Below are 19,967 nucleotides of genomic sequence, written 5' to 3' on the forward strand. Positions count from 1 at the left end.
AAAAATGAAGACACAAGTAATGGCATTGGGCAGAATTGAATAGAACTACCAAAATCCCATTTTTATTTAGCATATTAACTGCATGTCTTCTAATCTGTTTATTAAGTTAAAATCAAACCAAACATATTGCAAGCTGTTAGTAAACCACAGAGATTAACATATACTTAGGAAGGTTTCAGTTAATACACTGTTTTGCTTCATCAATATGCAACCAGCTACTCCATTTTAAATAAGTAACAATATAACCCACAGAAGTGATTCTTTTCCCCTTGAAGGATCAATACGAAATACAGTAGGCAAGATCCTGGCTTCACTGAAACACATGGAAGAAACCGTATTGATTTTGGTGAGGTCAGGATTCCACCCAATAATTTTTCATTACCACAATGAAACGAAATGTATTCCACCTCCTTACACATATACATTCTATTTACAGCTTCTCTTCCCAGATAGGAAAATATTTTAAAAATTAAGTGCCTGTACTGTTCCCGTATAGACAAGTTGTTCTACTTAGGCTAATCCAGTCATGAAAAGAGCTAAATGAGGTGTCGAGCTTTCTTTTTGATCCTCGGTTTAACAAGAGTTTTAATCAGTAATAGATCTAACATAGATGTGACGCTTTGTGAGTAATGCAAGTATATCAGTTTTCTTTTCAGAGCACTTCACCTGTTTACTTTGCTTAACAAGAAATCAAAACACAGATCCTGTCTTTATTGTTTGTATGCTAGATACAAAGGGGGACGAAGCTCCACACAACCCTGCTTGCTCTAAACTTGTGTAACTGCAGCCTACTGACTGCGACAATTCAAGGGAAAAATGCTAACTTTGCCCTCTGTGCTGCACCAGGGACACTGGCCCTGGAAAAAACGAGGTAGGATACAAGGCATCAGTCTATGCCTTTCCCACGAGATATTCTTAATGGCTCTTTCTTAACACAGTTCAATATCTACTATCCCACCGAAGAGGCTCGGGCCAACCCTATGAGCACAGCTGTCCTGCATGGCTGGAAGGCTGCTGGGGTCCTTCAGTAGGTGAAGTTACACATCCATGATCCACTTGAAAGGCACTAGAGATGGCTGAGGCATATTTGTCTTTTCGTTTTGTACATGTAGGGTACAGCTCTGGATAAGACCAACAACAGCCTCTGAGGTTTGCAGTTAACCTCCCATTAATTGTTGCTACCATTAGGTGCCTCCTGCACCTCCTCCAGCCTCAGTACTGCAGGGTGGAAGGGGATGCCCTCAGCATCTCTGCACAGCCCGGCATAGCACTGGTAAAATGCCGAGCAGTCTTTCCAGTTGTGCCATTAGGGCAAACAGCTGGGTGGCAGCTGCGTCTCCGAACCACGCATTTATCACCGGGAGCTGTTGCCAAATGGAAACTGAGTCAGAGCCCTAAAATCAGGTGAGAGGTTTTAGTCTGTGGACAGCAGCCAGGTCAAGGTTAGTTAGTGCCTAAAGACTCCGGGCTTAACTTCACACCTTCTAGAAGACAGTGGGTTGGTGAGGAGGAGTTTCCTCCCCTTTGACAAGCTAAGAGGTGTGCCTGGGGACGAAGGCAGAGCTCCAGCTTGCCAGAGGAAAGCCGGAATGCCTCCCAAGCCAGGCTTGTTGGTGCCTCCCGGCTCCAACAACCGCGGGTCGGCCGCGGGAACGCGTCTGGCAGTGTTCAGACGAAGGCCCCGGCGCTGAGAACGACGGCGGTTCCCACCCACGGCACAGCTTTGGCCTCAGCCTTTCCCTGCGAGCGTGTGTGGGCCCCCCGGAGCAGCACAGCCCTCCTGCGGGCCGGCGGCCGCCCGGCCTGTCCGGTCCTGTCAGCGCACGCACACCTGGCAGGGCCCATCTTGCGGGCGGTTACTCAGGCGCATGGGTTGCACATAAGTAATGAGCTGCTAGCATCCCGGCATGTTAGACAATATGCTGACAATGTCATAACATTATTTCATCCTTCTGAAAAGATAAGACCCAGCCTGTTCGAACCTGCTCGGGTCATTATCTTGTTACCACAAGATCCCCTGTCACTAACCAGTTAGAGTATGTGAAGCTATAATTTGCACTAAAATGAATTATGTATTGTTTACAGTTTACCATTAAATTAAGAGGAACAAAAACAAGCACCTAGAATGCCTCTTTCAAAGTCTTCCAGATAAGTGTAAATGTACACAGAAACCCAAGCCTTGATGCAATGCTGTTACGAGGAAGCTGGGGCTGGGTTGGCTAATTCTCACACTAACTTACTTAAAAGCAAGAAGGAAAACAGTGAAGATCTTTATATAGGCCATCAAAAAGCCTGGCTGCAAGTGGTTCCAATTTGCTTTAGTAATTAAATCGAAAGGAGTTTAAGGGTTTTTCACCCAGGTCATTTACTACTTTGGAATTTTACTGCTTGCCTTGCAAAGAAAACAAACGGGAATGAGTCACTAGTGAGTATAAAGAGTGGATGAACACTGCTAAACAAACTAAACAGTGAGCTCAAGTGGATATAGAAAACACCAGTCAGAATTCTAAATATGGATCTGAGAATAGTGTAAAAGGATTAGACGTCTTTGTCACATGAAGAGCAAGCCTGCATGCCAGCATGCCTTTCCAGTGCAAGCAGCAACTGATCAAAGTAACATCTACCAGTTTGTAAATATGCTAATCTTCATGTTTACACAAAAGTGTCAGCACTTGCTTTACATCACAAAGAGCCTCATACAGTTGAAGATTAATTACTTCCAACACTGAGATTGTGTGTAAATACTGGTTTCACCAGAACTCTACCTTTTGCTGTATTTGCACAGCTCAGCAGAGGTGTATGTTGCTAAGACAGATAATTCAGGGACGCTTACAAAGTGTCAACTATCTCCAGCTCCGTACCGATAGACAGACTTTTGACAAGTATTTTTGGTGATTATGTGGAGCAGGGATTAGGCAGGTTTAGGCTCCATGCTGTAAGTGCTGAATGGAAACATATTTTTGCCTTTTTGTATGACTTCCAGTTCTGAATAGCACTATTTCCCCTAAACCCGATTTGCACCTTCAGCTTTTACACTTATGGTAAAAATAATAATAATAATAATTAAAAAAAAAAAAATCTACTTTTTTCACTCTCTAGGTTACTGTCACTTTCCTGCATTATAATGGCTCAGAGTGACCTTGCTGTCTATGGGCCTCTTCACAGCTTTCCCATCTGCTTGCTAAATGCCCTAGCTGCAGCTTAGAGGGGGGCCAAAACTACACCATGGACACATTTACTAATAGAGAATTTCAAGAATCTTCAACTGTGCTATAAAACAGGCAGAATAATTACAACACACACTGAGGTGGTGAGATCAGTACCTGATGTTCCCTATTCTGCATTGTTGCAACAGGGAATGCCAGGAAGAAGATGAAGCCAATGCAAGGCTGGATTTTCAAGGCTCTAGTGCTTCAGGCATGGCGTGTAATATCTCTTTAGCAGATATTCTGAATTTTTGTTTCCTCTGCTGTGTGCATGTCCCCACTCCCTCTCAAAAAAAAAAAAAAAAAAAAAAGTAGTGGCAGTTCTACTACTCCAGGAACCCCAGTGATAATTTAAAAAAATGGCACTGCTTTCAAGTGGGAATTCTCAATTCTCTTCACCTCTCCCTCTCTGCTAGGGCTCAGCACAACGATTGCCACAAGAATATCACCACTTGCCAATAAATACTATCACATTTGTTTCCTATTCCAAGCTAAAAGAAAAAAAAAGTGGGATGTGGGATGTTGGCAAACACTAGCATTACAAGATGCCAGAGTAAACAAGAGTGAATGGATGAGGATAATTTGGGGATTTAAGGAAAAGAGAATCAAAGGCAATGTTTAGAAAGGGAGAGAGAAATGGCTTCCATGTGAAACACCAAACTGGAGCAGAAATACTTCCATATTAAATGCTCAGCTCTGTGTTTCACAGTATGTGCTGACCATGCCAGCAGAGCTTGAGTTTTCCCCCTTATAGTGCATGCAAGAAGATGGCCTTGGCACCGGGAGGTGCTCCCAAAACTCAGGGGCCAGCAGCAGCCTGGCGAGGCAGAGGAGGCGACATAAAGGCTGCTCTGTCCCTTGTCCCTGGCCCCACAAGGGCAGCTCTGAGCCGGCAGACCCCAGCCTGGGTGGTGAGGGCTGCAGGCAGCAGCGACGTTTGGAGACCGAGGCTGCTGTGGTTAAATCAACATGCTCCATCTCACGTTTGCATAGGGCAACATGATCATCAGATTAATTACTAATTACAGTGGATTGCTCTTAAGTAGGTTCACAGCAATAATAGTAATAAAAAGACTAAACGGAGCGTTATTAGCATAGTTAATTATATGACCATTGGCGAGATTATTGATGGAGATACACAATGCTGTTAAACAAGAAAGATATGTTTGACATTGCTTAAGAGAGGCTTCGTTATTGCTTCATATCTTTTTGGATTTTTCTAATCATTTCATCTGTGTTCCAATAGTGCAAAAAAACAGTAATTATCTCTGTTTCATCTTTGACTAACAATTGTTTATGAATCTAATGGAACAATAGTGTTTCTAACATGTAAGTAAACCCGGTAATCTTTATCAGCATACAAACTTCAGTCATACTGGACCACGTTATGGGAATCTGTCATGTGATGAAAGCAGACAATAGTAATTTATTGGTTTAGTCATAATCCTTTCAGTAGTCCAGATTGCTGTTGCAAATTTGTTAAAATCTGCTACCATTCACTAAGCAACAGTACAGCACCTGCAGCAATAACATGGGTGGGGAATGTAAAGGAGCACCCATACGCATGTGTGGCAGCACTTGGACAAGACCACAGAAGAGGAGCTGAGAACAATATTGCACAAACCAGAAGGAGATGCCTGTCCGCCCACAGCGTGTATGTAATTTCATCTCCAAATCAAGATTTGGTTTAACTTGCAAATGCTAAAAAAAGTATAAAAAAAAGAGTTATTCACCCAGTGGTTATTTCTTACCCTTTACAGAGGGGCCACGTGCTCCCATGGAGGACCCACTGCATGGGGACATCAGCTACAAAAAGCCACACTCCCACGTGAAGTGCACTTACAGGAATATGCACTGGTTTTCTTTATTTTTTCTTTATTTTGTGCACTTGGCAACACGCAGCTCACTGCCCAGTCGGCCAGTTGGCCTGTTGTTTAACATGGCAACTTCAAGTATAAATATTAATATTTTTTAATCATCTCATTTGGCAGAGGATCTGAGGAGCAGCTGCTGTGTGTGCGGCTACCTTTAACTCATGTTCTGAAATGGGCTGCACTTGCCTGTCCCCCTTTAAAAATGTGCTACAAGGCACAGCCCTGCTGCAATCCAGCTCTGGTGGCCGGCACAATTACATGCTCCCGTTGCAAGGGGGACAAAATTGTGAACAAATGATATAAATCAGCTTTCAGAGCAACATTCAGCAAACAAACAGACCCTCCCAGACACTTCAGGAAATGTGGTGGTATAAATGGTTATATTAGCACGCATTTCCCCCAACGTTATATTTTGGTTATGTTCTGATCACTTAATGCTAGTCATCACGTTTTATGAACCTCACCCACGAAAACTAACGTGCGAACTGAAATTTAGGACTCCTGACCTTTCACACAAAATGGCCATAGGTGTTCCCACAGCTGTTAAATAAACCTATGTTTATGGAGTCATAAATGTAGTGCAGGTGAGGTTTTCAGTGATGTAATAACAACTTCCATCGCCACGCAGTTTGTCATTTATACAGCAGTGTACCATCGCTGGTGAATATTGTTTTACAATAACAGCACAGGTTCCTTGGATTAAATCACTCTTTCTTCATTTATGAGTCATTTGACCTTTAACCTTCCAGAGGAAGATCAAACCACTTCTGAAGGCCCCACTCTTTTAACTGAGGAGCAAAACAGTTGGTTAGATAGCTAAGGAGGTTGGTATGTGCCCCCAGGGTTTCACAAACAACTGTCCTAGATCTTTTATAAGATAATCTTAACATAATCATGTAGCCACAAATTGTCGTGTAAATTCCCAATTAAAAACACCAAATAGGAGCCATAAATCATGACACAACTGCCACCTTTTCAGGACTGAAATACAGTTTGAAAAGCAGCAGAGAAACTCTTGTTTGTGCTTGTTTCAGCACTCAACAAGCCAACAGCAAAACAGCTCGTCCCATTTACAAGCGAGCGACAAAGACACAACTGAAACTGCTCGAGATTTCACCTAAGCAGCAGCGAAGGCCACAGCACAGACAAATCCACTCCGTCCTCAGTTCAGGACCACGCTGGTAGTTGAGGAGGACTACGTGAGTGAAAATGAGCGTTGTGTTGGCACGCTCCCACAGCCTGGGCCCAATTCACGTCACGCCGCCGCGCACTCCTGTTGGAAGGCTTGATGGCAATTTGGGCGGCGGGAGGAGATTCTGTTTTAAAAAATGGCAGCTTAATTACACTACAAAACGTTAGGCAAATAAATAGTCATTAAGGCCTCTGATTCACGGGTGGTTGGCTGCTTTCCACAACCTTCTGCAGAGCTGGGATCAGAGCTGCGCCGCAGCCGCCATCTCAGGGGGCACAGCCCACGGGCGGCCCCAGGGATCATCTCCCGGAGGGTGCAGCCCCTTCCTTAGGGAATAGGTGCCCAGGAAACAGCTCACAGCACCTCCAGGGGCCACCACCTGAGACACCCGCTCTCCTGCCATCACAAAAGTCTGTCTCAGCTTCCTTTGTGAGGATCCTTGTAGCAGCAACTGAAATTATTTCAGGGCCCGTACTAGGAGGCTCGGATGCTTTCCCTTCGCATGCACACGCACACAACCGCACCCTCTCCCTGTGACATCTTTCCCCAGTCTGGCAGCCAGAAGCACAATCAGAATGGGTTTTATAGGTCGTGCACAAACAATCCCAACAATTAATTAAAATCTTTTAAAGCATTCTGCAAACATCTCAACCAGTTGCTGTCAACAAGCAATCAACAAATGCAGGAGTTTTTCTCCTCCTACTTTACACTTTCTATATTTCTCAAGACTTGCCAGAATTGTGGTGACAGATGCAGACAATAGATGCTTTACTAAACGTGTCCTCGATATCTGCATAATCTCCTTTAATATATATCATTAACTTAGGCCATTCCCATGTTATTGCTTCCCCAACACTGCTAGCACATCATGATCTGGAAGGAGCTATTTATTGCTCTGAGAATGTGACTCTCCTGCCCAACCGGTCAGGCCTTAAAATTACACTTACTCATCCATTCTGCCTTCTGTTCCCTCCAGTATCTAATAAAGGACTAAAATGAGAACTTGCAGTCACCTTTTTGCACTACAGCCTTCCTCCCGAACACTGCTAAAATCTGAGCATCTGCAAATCCAAAGTTATACAAAAGTATGAGGGTCATCTGATGAAATCTCTCCTCTAATCAGCTTTTTCAAGTGGAAAACATAGCCATTAATGCTTCTGAGGTACACAGCAGCTGAATCCCCTGAAGGAAATCTCTGATTTTTCAGGGCACAAGAGTTCTGGAGCTGTAAAAGGGAACCTTCATCTGCGTTGTCTGTAAAAACTTGCATTTGGGACACAGGATAGAAATAGGCTGCATTGGCAAGAACATGGAGCAGTCAGTAGTAAGAGGCTTATGCTGACACAACAGCATCTCGGAGAGATAGGCAAGGCCAGATTTTCAGCCTAAGTAACCTGGGCTGAAGCACAGCCCAGGCAGTCAGCTATTTCTCCTACCAGAGATTTAATGAGTTAGCTCTGGGCCCATAGCCCCCAAGCAAATACCTTTGGATGGGGCAGCCTGCAGTGAGAAAATGCTTGAATGTCTGTCTAGGGTCCCCATCTCACAAAGAAAAAACAAATCTGGCTAAAGGCTCCCTTGCTGTGACACAGCAAGAGTTTATGGTCCATCAAAGCCAGCGTGAATGACCTGGCTCCTGAAGCTGCCCTGATAACCTCCTGCTGGGCAGCGCTCAACAGGGCACCAGCACACCGGGCACGAAGGCAATCCTTAGGCTAATCTAGGATGCTGAATTAGTCAGAAATGCTCCCATGTGCAGCACGGCCAGCTCAAACACACTGCTCTGAGCCATGGCCATCTGGAGGGTCACAAATACCCCTTCTTCACTCTCCCAAGCATGAAGCACAACTGATGCTAGCAAGAGCCTCTTTCTTTATCTCAACACCTCTGTGCTCCTTCCCTCACTTCTTTCTTTCCTTTTTTTTTCTTTTTTTTTTTTTAATTTTTATTTTTAATTAATTCATTTAGTCTTTTTGAGAGCAGCTGTCAGCTTACCAGAGTTGATACCAACAACCTCTCGTTTCTTTTCACCATGACCAGCAATGGAGCTCCTGTGGGAGCAATGCTCACACCTCACCCTATCTAGCACTGTTGCCCAGCATGGTACTATGGCCAAATGTATTGACATTCCCAATGTTTTGTTTTGTTTTTCCTGAAGAAATATTTCTGTAAGGCTCTTGTCATCCTTCCTTTTGGATGAATCCTCTCAGAGTTGGAATCTGGCTTTAGACAGGTCACGCAGACCCAGCCAGGGATAGAAGGGAAGTAACAGCACCATCACACAGCTCTCCTTGTCCTTATCCCCAGCAGAAGTTAGGCACTGAGTGCAGCCACAATTGCAAGAACTAAAGGCAGAGCAAAACCATACGTTATTTCTTCCTTATCACTGGTTTTCAAGAATTATTTGCTTTCCCCTTCTGGGGACAGCTTTTTCAAGAAATGATATTTTCTGTATTCTTGCTAAGAGAGGTATTTCAGGAGTCACTGCAGATCCATATTGAGTATCTGAAGGCTGTGGGTACAACTGCACAGGGTATAACATCTAGCCTGCCTCATTTAGAAGGCACTTTTCACATCCTAAGGACTTAATCCTCACACCATGCCAACTGAGAATTATGCTTTAGGCCACAGGGAACATCTACAATCATGCCAATGAGAGTCAGTGGCAGATGCCTGAAGTATGAGCTTTGTTGATCTGAACTACACAGATATTTATACAGGCTCTCCAAGCCTTCCCCAAAACATACAGGGTTCAGTCATGTCCAACCTGCTCTGGGATCGAATCCATTTTCGATTAAGTCCTGAGTCGGAATCTGGAAGATTTGTTCCTAGCACCGTACATTTGGTACAGACCATAGGAATGATCATTCTACAGACACAGAAGCTGGGGCACAGGCTGTGTCCTCCCAGAGGGACACAGCCAAAAATGTGCTGTTCCCCAGACAGTCCTGAGAGAAGGCAATTCATTTTGCAAGGGAAGGCCAGCAGGTTCACCAACCAACTAACAGGCATACTACAGTACAGACATCACCTTTCCAATTTCAGGGAAACACGCACGCCCTTGTTTAGGATTTCCTATTTCCTACACAAATTTCCTACCCACGGTATTCTCCTGCCAAATTCACTGCATTACCCCTCACCCACCTTCACAGGGCTTTAAGTCCCTATGTCCTATACCACTGTAGTAGCCCACCGTTAAGTCTGTATATTCTTACTGGCAATCTCTGCTAAAACCACGACAGAATATATACGAACATAAAACGGAGCAATTTTCTCCTTTGTCTCATACAAAGCTACCGGCAGTTGTGCTAGAAACAAAGCAACCAGGTCTAGCTGGCCAACCAAAAAGGGCTGGGGAAGGAGATAAAGTGCTACCCAGCCCAACTTCCACTGATAGCTGTATTTTTCTTTAATCATCAGCTGCTATTAAGATTTCTAGACTGGCAATATTCAGGACCCGATTTACATTTATTATGGAGATGAACATTACAGAAAACAAGCACGACAACAGCATATTGCTCTTCAGCTTTTGTTTTTTTTCGATAAGCCACTGCCATTGTGAAATCTATCCAACTGCTCATGAAACTCTGGCAAACTGAAACTGGATCCTTTTGCCCGAGCCCCATAACACAGAACCTTGTGCCAGATGACTGTATTTCTTGCATGCGTAAAATTCGCTTCAATCGGTTGACAGAAGGTTTGGGGTTTTCCAAATGTTGTGAACCTGGTTGAGATTATGGAGATCCTCAACTAGAGGAGTGTTGGGTTACTGTTCTTTTAAAGCATGCTTCCTCTGACAACAAAATGTAATTAAGGAGGCCATCCCTGTCATGTTACGGTCTCTTTTTAGAAGGTCTAGAAGAATGTAAAAAGGGCATAGGAAAAGTTGCTTAACCTTCTTAGAAATAAACGTCCCGAACATTTTTACATCTTCCCTTTGGTCCGTATTGGTCACAATGATGAAACAATTTAAAGGAGAAAAGGTCACAGCAAAGCAGTGAACTTTATATGCTCTTTAGTGCAATAAAATTTCCTAATGTATTAGCATGGGAAAGGCATGCCTAGCAATATGAGAGAACAGGATGGATTTCAGATTCTCAATAGACTGTTTAGAGGCTTGGGTATCTGTGTGAATCAAACACACACACAAAAAAAAAAAAAGAAAAAAAAGAAACACGTGCAATTTGTCCATCTTATCTATTTTCTGCAAAAGGAAGAAAATCCAGATTCAACCCTCCCATCCAATATTCAACACACACGCAGTATCATGGAAACCCGGGCACCTCACTGCCAATGCCTGTGCTGTACAGAGGGTAGGTTCCAAAACTGGCACAGTTAAAATTGTCTTTAGTTTGTGCCAGTACCTACAGGCAAACAAAGATAAATGTGAGTCGGGAAGACCATTTTAGACTTAATATTGAAAATGACTTTATATTGAATATATATATTTTTAATTATACATATTTACTGTCTTGCTTACTTACAGCCGGGGTATTCAGGAAAATTCTTATTTCCAAGTAGTTCAGAAAGCACCACTTGCTAGAAAATTCACATTTTCCTCCTAGTTCTCATGTTATCAACACAAACACAAGTCCTGCTCGTAATGCAAATACCAAACCTTTCATTTTTTTCTCTATTAAAGTCAAAGATTCTGAAAAAAAAAAAAAATGTAACTAATAGTATCTAAACTCTATGCACTACCTGGTTGTTTTTTGTTGTTGTTTGGTTAGTTGGTTTTTAATATTTTTCTTTCAAATGTGGCTGGAGTTGATTATCTTCCTAAGGCAATTGTTTTTCTGCCTACTTTTAGAAACTGCACTGGGGGCACGACTGATCTTATTTCTATGTATTATTTCCCAGAATATGTTTTTTCTCAAAATCTCCACATAAACCCTTTTTCAAAGCTTACTCTGTTTTTCACCATTCTGGAGGTTCACTTCATTTTGTATTTCTGGCCAGGGGCAAATGTTTTTTTTCTTCCCCAGACACCATATTTTATAAAAATTGGTAAAGCATACGTACCCTAGGTCTCAAAAGTGTTCACAACATAACTGATTCTAAGAATTGTGCTGACTCATTCAAGGAAGAAATGTACTGTGCTGTATCCAACCAAAACCACCCCAAACTTTAAGTCCTGAATATGCAAAAACTCCATGAGTAAACTCAAACCAAGAAGAATCCATTAAAATCATTTGAAAAATGAAAACTTGAGAAATTTGTATCTGTTTGCGAACAATTCATGAGCACAGAATGGGGCACGATTCACGGAATGAATTATTCTTTGTGAATTATTGTCCTAGTATTATCCTCGTAACCAATAAGACACATGATTTACATTTCTTTTACAGGCGATAGTAGCTAATTGATGTCCTGGTGTGATATGGAATGAAGCACAGTCATATAAATAAATTGTTTCCTAAATTCTTCACAAAAACACATTAATATCTTAGACACCATGCAATTGTATGCAGTGAACACTGCTAAGACAGTAATCGTGTCATCAAGAGTTAATTTATTCTCAGCAAGCCCATGTAATGCAGATATTAATCTCCTGGAGCACTCACTGTTGTTCGGGGTTAAAACATTCCCAGTTTCTGAAACATAAACAAGCCTTGCATACACAGCTGTTCTCGAGTAGCCAAACCGAGCTGCTGCTCCAGGAGTATTTGTCACTTTACAGCCCTTTTAGAAGAAGGAGTCAAGAACTGCAGAGCACAACGGGAAGGTGAAAACGTTCATATATCCATACATTTACCTGCAGTTTGCAGCCACTGAGTTATGGGTGCACGTGGATTCTTTAAAAGTGAGCAACGCGACTCGTGGCGAGCAGCACAAACACACTTGAGACTCAGAAGACACAGTTTTGAGGAGACAGTTTGAACATAAACATGGCTTAAACCAAACAAATCACTTCCTAAACCCTTCTTGCTTGGCTATCCCCTTAGTTTGCCACCAGTCAATTAAGAATGGAAGGAGTACACCCAACGGAGCAAAGCCAACAACTGTGCTGAGCAAGATGCTGCTTCTGCAGGCAGCCACGCACAGGACCACTGCTCGAATAACACCAGAACGACCCCTGCCACATCCAGCTTGAAAAAGCACACAAGAACAAAAGTGTCTCAGAACAGGTGGCCACCACAAAGCCTACGTGCCTTTATGCCTTCAAAACAGGGCCGGGGAAACCCCACCTGCAGCGCGTTTCATGCAGCTGCGTGCGGGGCAGGAGGATCCCTGGATCCAACCCTCCATTCTCCATGCTGCTGCCTCTGGGGAAAGCTGCGAATGAGGAGATTTGATACACTTCCCTTACATGTGTGTTGTTTTTTTTTCTTTTTCTCCATTTGGTTCCCTTTCATATGGGCTCAGCACAACTGCTTTATGATATCTTCATCAGCCACTTGAAAGCTCTGGGTCAGAAGCTTGGAGATTTGGAGGTAGCACTGTGCTAATTGGCTGAATGGCCCTTTTGACCACACTCAATTTCTGCTAATTAGAAAAAAAGAATAATTAGCTAATGTTGGCGAAGAACTTTGAAGATGAATAAGCTATGGGGAATGCACTCGGCATTATTAGTGGGGGAAAAAAGTTTGATCCCTTTTTAAATTTGTGTTTAAGTAGCTCAAAGTGATTTTAAAATGACCAAATCTAATGGCTAACCACCAGAAGGCTAATGCAGTGTCTTTCGGGAGATCACAGTTTATGTTCTACAACTGGGTGTTATATAATTGCTTTAAGAACTCCTCCTTGGTATTTTCAATTTCTTTCTGGTCATTGTGCTTTTTATATGTCATTTAATCCTTCCTCTTACCCACCTAATTTGTACAGGTAAATCATAATTACTACAAAATACTAATGGCAATGGTTAGACAAGTAACTGTGAGTATGCACCTTGGAAATATCATGTTATAAAACAGCCTTGTATACATGACTCAAGCACATTGTTTTCCATTCACCGGATGCTTTGTCTCCTTAATGCTCCACTGTAAACACCTCCACAGCGTGGATGTGATGGGCCACATCCTGAACTGGTTACATCAGCACAGACCCAGCCTTTATCACAGTCTAAAGCAATAATTATTCCTCTTTGAAATGGCAGAGCAAAACAGCGAGTTTTCCGTTCCCCTTGCTGAGTTCTGGGTGTACTCGATATGAAGCCTTTTGGTTGTGCAAGCCTCTTGTATCTGTAAAAAAAAACCTGGTGCACGCTGTGCAGGACCAAAATGTTGGTACTTCAGCAGGAGCTGCATGGCCCGAATTCCAGCCCAACACGCTGTACTTCTCCTGCAGGAAGGACAATATTTGGCTTACCAAACCAGCCACTCCTAAGAGACACCTCTGCTGCACGAGGCACTTGTTTGCACACACTAATGGATGCTGCTTTTCTCCCCTCCCTTCTAAAATTGCCACTCAGAAATAATTTAGCCCCTGCTAGCTGGAATGATAAATGGAAGATACATTTGGCAACCTTCATACCTGGTTTCCTCCTGGCCCCTCCTCTAGCTTGTAAAACTTAAGATGAAATTACCAACTCACTGTCATTCATATTCTATTGCCAAAAACCATCTGGATAGTTTATATAAGTGCTTGAGAGAAGAAAGAAGTAAAATAAGCTTTGGATCTCTATGTTGATTCCTTCTGTCTGCCTTGCACACACGTGACACAAAGCCCTCAGGTCTGATAACACATCATTTTGTGCAGGAGTAAACTAAACAAGGCTTAAAACTAAACAACGATGTGAAGAATCTAGATGTGAGCATCTTTGGGCATCTCGAGCTCAAACAAAAGCAAGAGGAATGTAGCTTCTTTCTGAGATTGATATGCTGGGCTCAGCTACCGTGTTGTGTGGGCTTTGGAAACATGAAAGCAGAGTCCCTGGCTTCTGCATATGGACATGTGAACTAATTATATATATATTATATGTTATACACATATATATTATTTTTTTTGTAAGAAAAAGAAATTGTCTGGCATATTTGGCTCCTCTGTGACCTACTTTGGACTGCTGAACTGGTCTTTAAGATGCCTCCTTGAAGGGGAAAATGCATATGAATGTGTATTTGTGTGTGTGTGAATGTGTATGTGCATTTACATTCATGCACACGCTTTTGTCTTTTTGTTGTTGTTGTTTTAAAGCTCGAAGTTGTAGGTGAGTTCAGGAACAGATATTTTCAGCCAAAATCTGCCCCGAGCTTTAAACAGACGATTATAACTTTCAGGAAGGTTGACAGTCTGGCAGGCAAAGCAAGTCAAATCACAGGGGACCAGCACGAAGAACCTGTTGTTCTCACAAACCCAAACTTTAGTTTCAAGGCACTGCAACCATGACAAATTATGAGTTTGTGGATGTCAGTACACCAGGGATGGGTCATTCTCATGTACTACTGATCCCTAGGGTACGGGAAGCCTGGAGGGAAGGTACCTGAGTGACATTTTAGCTTTCATGTCAAAACAGAGGACAGCAAGCGGCCGCGTGGAGTGTGGCTCTGCAGAGCCCTGCGATGCCTTCGCAATGCTGCTGCCCAGCCTCCCAGCTCTGGGTGTGGGTTGGGCAATGAACCCATCCAAAGGAGCAGGGCCAGAATGCTGTCCTGCATCAGCCCAAAGCCACCTATTTTACCAAATAACCGAGATTTTTTATTTTTTCCCCAGACGTTTATTCTTTTCCCACTCTGTAGTAGCAGCTAGAAATGGCACATGGGTAGCTCCCTAACACAAAAATAGCAACAAAAGCGAGCAACTCTCCAAACCAGTCTACTAGGAACACGTCTTTTTCTTAGAAGTAGGAAAAAAGCCTACAAAACATATGAAGCATGTGAATTAACTAGTGCCAGTATTTCCAAAACCACTGAAAGAAGAGGAAGATCCAAGAAAACGCTGATATTTATATATCTGGGGTTTTCTATCAGATCTTGCAATGTGACAACAACATATGTCAGTGTCAGCACAGGTCCTGCCGGCAACACCTTGAAAACTGTGTGGAGGTATAGAAAATAAACAGCACTGGCTGTGATTTCCGTGATAAAATACGAATGTAAGGAAAGCCTCTTGGGATCCATAATCTGGAATTGTCACGGGATACAGATTGTCTGTCTTCCTGATAAAAGATGTCAGTTCCTTTTCTGGGTTTTTAAACAGCAAGAAGCACTTGTGATTATTAGGCTGGCTGTACACCGTGAGGCCTGCTGACAGAATCACTACACACAGCGGATGTGTCTGCTTTACCCATCAATGTTCCTAAAATTTCCGTATCAAAAGAGCACTGCAGCCCGGTCCCAGCCACAGAAAACCCCAACTGCACAGCTCCAAATTTCCCTTAGCACGCACGCTGGAACAAGGCAGAGATTTCCTAGTACACGTACAGATCAAAAAGCTTCCGCTAGGGCATCCCACATTAGGCATTCATCGTTTTAAAAAGCAGCTGATTAATTAAGCCTGATGAAAGATGGGGTTGCTGTGGCGGTTTTGCCGAGCTGCAAGCTCACGCTGTGAGGCGTGCGATGTTTTGTCGAGGAAGGATGTGCTCGGGCTCAAGTGCTTTGTGGGAAGCACTGCCGGGCTTCAGAAGGGGAGCCCAAGCTGCAGTGCGCTGCCTTTAAAACTAATTAAGGAGAAATGTATTCCACACTGAGAATTATTATACTCAAGTACCATTTAATACTCCAAAGAAGGCCAAGGACTGAAATATTGACCTTTCTGCTGCCAGCATCGGCTCTGCTGCCAACCCCGTGAATGGAGAAGTAAATCCTACACAAAACAGGCCTGTTGCTCAACGTTAATTTTAAAGTGTAGGAATGAAAAATGTTTTTCCAAGTGCCAGTAATAAAACAGAACCCACAGGAGCTCTCTGAAAACGAGTCCATGGGCTGAATCAGCAGTAGCTCTCGTTTTGCACACCGCAGCCTGGCTGGTGAGAGTTCCTGGGGTTGGCACGGCAAGCACCAGCACTTCTGCAAATCCCTACAAGAGGAGACCGATGGGGACGTGTTGTGCTTGGAGACATCGCTCCAAGGGTCGAAAGGACTCTCTTCAAAGTACTGGGGGTGAATGGACCTGTTGCCGGGGGTGAATCCGAACAACATTCTGCTAATGTCAGACATCCTGCAAAACCAAAGAGAAGAAGGCAGGCAAAAGTGCTCTTTTGCTGTCGGATGTTTGCCCAACTGGAACGGCACAGCTCTCAGCCACTCCGCTCCCCAGATTTCCCAACACCCTCAGCCCAGTGCAAACTGGGTCGCTCTCCAGTTTCTCATACAAAACCGACTGCATGTGCACGCAGTGAGATCGGTCACATGCCGACCCCGTGAGTCACCCGTTTCTGCCCTGACTTCAGGTGTACATCCCCACCACAGGACACGCCGGGTTTCCCTCTGCACTAGTTATAAGCCAGGGTAACTCCACTCGGATTGGACTGCACCCAGGCTTCCAGGAAAAAGCCAGCTTCTGACCCTCAGCATCACTACTGCGAGCCTGGCCGTGTGGATTTGTGCATGCTGTTCTTCCATTCCCACCCACGCTGCTGCCTGTGACTCACAGATGCTTCACTATCAAGTGTGGGAGAAGTGCCCCAGCCCTGCCTGCTCACGTTACTGCTCCTCCCAGGGCTGTTCCTGCTGCCCACAGGGGCAATGCATCACCTGCCACGGGTATCACAGACACCCCTGCAGCCCATCCGTACCCTGACATGCAGAGCCCTTCCACATGGCCATACGCTCATCCAAAAACTCCTCCTCCTTCTCCTTATGTCTCGAAGGGTCACCCAGAAGCAAACCCACCCGCTCTGCAATAATCACCTGTCTTCTAGTGCAGACCAGCAATAGAAGGACACAGGAATGGGAAATGAAGCTCAAACACAACTGGAGACTTGCTGACACTGAAGGAGAAAACCCTTATAATATGTCCACTACATGGCCAAAAAGAAGAGTTAGGAGTTGTGAAAATATAGCTCCCGTAAAGCTGCTGATGGTAATGTTGCTGACAGCTTCAGCTTATTAGCCATGCAAATGTTATTAATGCAGATTGGAGCTACACAGGGTTTAAAAAAACATTCCTGCGCTCGTGAATCGATAGTCATGGTATTTCTTAAGCTGTGTCCTCCTCTCCCTTCCCTGCATCTCCACCCACTTCTGAACTTTCATCTCACCCCTTCCCTAGAGCATACCAGCCAACTGCCCAGCTTGTAATCGATGGTGATGAGCAAGTAATTTTATTAATTAATCCAGGATGGTTGGCAGTGCAATGTTTTTCAGGCAACTTTTTTCATGGGAATTGTGGCTTTTGGTTGGCATTGTGTATGTGTGCGATGTCACTGCAGTACCAGGGACATGGTGAAGGGACCAGTCAACCTCGCTGGGGAGTGGAGGCTTGTCTAAAGGAGGCAGCTCCCAACCACCAGATTTAAACCACTGAAGTAAAAAGAAATACTCTTTTTCATCGACTTCAGTGGGCTTTGGATCAAGTCTGTAAGCTCTAGTAACTCTGCAACATTATAAAACTCAGTTTCACAGAATATATAGAATATATAGAACAGAGTAACTGAATTACTGGTGCCCGCTCCCACTTTGTTATTTATTCAAGTTTGATAAAAATTTCACGTCACATGATTTTTCCTATTTATTTTTCCTCTTTTTTTTTTTTTTTTTAATACATTTTGATTATGCCAAAAGGGCAAATGGCCAGTTTAACTGACTTGAGCCTTTGATCCTCATGAGTTACATGTCTCTTCAGCAAGGCTCTCATTTGAAGTGCTTTCAGCACCTGATTTATTAACAGTCGGGTGGAGTTAGGCTGTTTTGCAATTCCTGAGAAGCTGATAATAAATCTGATGCTCGTATCACAGGTGGTGCTGATATTTTAGCTGGATTGCAAAAAAAAAAAAAAAAAAAAAAAAAAGGTTCATAAACTGAAACAAATGTTTCTATATTGATGCTTCTATCCTGGGGTCCAGAAAGTTGTCCGTTCTGGTGGACATTTCGCCTTTCATAGATTTCCTCTCTGATTACTCCACAATTCAATCTTTCAAATGTCCTCCCTTCATATTATACTCATAAATTTTATTTTAATAAAAATAGGTGTCTAAAAGGCATAAACAAAAAATTCCACAAAAAACACCCTTAATTCTTTTTCAAACCCTTTGCACATTTTTTTTAACCAGATGTTTCCCCGACTTGTCATTGTGATGAAAGGAAACCCAATATCCCCTCTGCTTTCCAGCGCAGAGCCGCAGAAACAAGGAATGACAGAGGACGAGCAAGAACCGTCTTAACTGGGAGGTGATTATTACAGCTAGGAGAGAAAGAGCGAAGACACATGCTGGTGGTGGGAGCTCATAGATTTGAACATTCCTTGTTACCTTTTTTCTCACAGTCTAAAATAATTTTAAAGACTGCATCTGTGTGATTCAATACTCCAGCTGAAACAAAGTCAAATAAACTCCACCCACCTGTTAGGCAACATTCTGCAAATCCCGTATTAATGTCACGTTCCTAATTATATTTCACTTCTCCTATTACATTTTTGCTATGATCCTGTCTTCATTGAAAGCAGCTTTCATCTTAAACACAGTTTTTCTCTCTCTCATCTGCCCATTTACCCACCCCAGCCACCATTCATTACGCACGGCCGGCTAATAGTTCCAGTTTTCAGGGATAATCTTACTCCCAAATCATTTACACTACAATATTAATTATATGTTTTCTTTCAGGCTGACTCACCCTTCACTCTCTCAAGCTATGCTTAGTTTATAAAGCCATCACAAATGGTGTGGTACACTTGAACGAGAGCTAAGAGCCTGGCAAAGCTGCTGTGCTGCCTGGAACAAAGCAAAGATAGACTTCTCCTTTAACAAATGCTCCTTTAACAGCCAGGCTCCTTTAACAAATTGCCGTGTTGTCTTCTATGTGAAGGCAACGCGAGGCAAAAGAGGCAATGTACATAATCAATACATATTTTATTCCTTTATCCAGAAGGTGTCTGCCACCCAAAAACTGGCTCCTCCACAGATCCAGCTGCTCGTTCAGTGGCGGGTGCAAGGCTGTGCTTAAAATGATGCTTATCTGCATCACCTTATCTTATACACAAACAAATCGGGTGCTTATTAGAAGAAGCCTCCACGTAGGTTGATGGTCCCTCGTTATGCGTTTCAGTAGGATCTTTTCTGGTGATTTCCTTCTCCAACATCACTGTCCTATTATTTCGAGAGTAACCACCACAAATGCAGGAGCAGGAGGCACGGCTGATCAGAATCACCACTCCCCTTGAGGAAGCAGACTCCTCATTCCCAACTTTTCCCACTCTTACCTCCTGTCTTTGTCCCATTCTGTGCTTAAGGAATCAGGAAAAAAATATATTATTTTTTTCTTTTTTTTGCATAAAAAGGATTGCAGGGAAGTGCTTGTAATGCGACACACAAGCTTTGTTATGAACACATGGGATCGTTTCTTAAGCGTGATGCTTAAGCGGAAAATGGAGTGCTTGGGAAAACCAGTCCCAATTCCCTTCCCCGCTCAGAGCCTGCTGATGTCCAATTCAGACTGAATGAGGGAAGGAGACCTTCTCCTGCACCGTAGATATAAATCTTTTCTCAGCATTGCTGGACAAGGCCCTGTGGCTTACATAGGTGAGACAGCTGTGAGGAAATGCAGGGGGATTTGCTATGGGAGAGCTTGTCCAGCTCCCTGCTTGCAAAAAGATACGGCT

General features: G+C 43.4%; 1 long non-coding RNA gene across 1 annotated transcript in view; it reads right to left on the minus strand.

Annotated features, from left to right (window-relative positions):
- The window catches only part of LOC137861898 (uncharacterized), a 133,200-nt gene that overhangs the window by 43,570 nt on the left and 69,663 nt on the right, over positions 1–19,967 (minus strand). The window lies entirely within an intron of this gene.

This window comes from Anas acuta, chromosome 10 (genome assembly GCF_963932015.1).
Source record: "Anas acuta chromosome 10, bAnaAcu1.1, whole genome shotgun sequence".
In the NCBI taxonomy this organism is placed as follows: domain Eukaryota; kingdom Metazoa; phylum Chordata; class Aves; order Anseriformes; family Anatidae; genus Anas; species Anas acuta.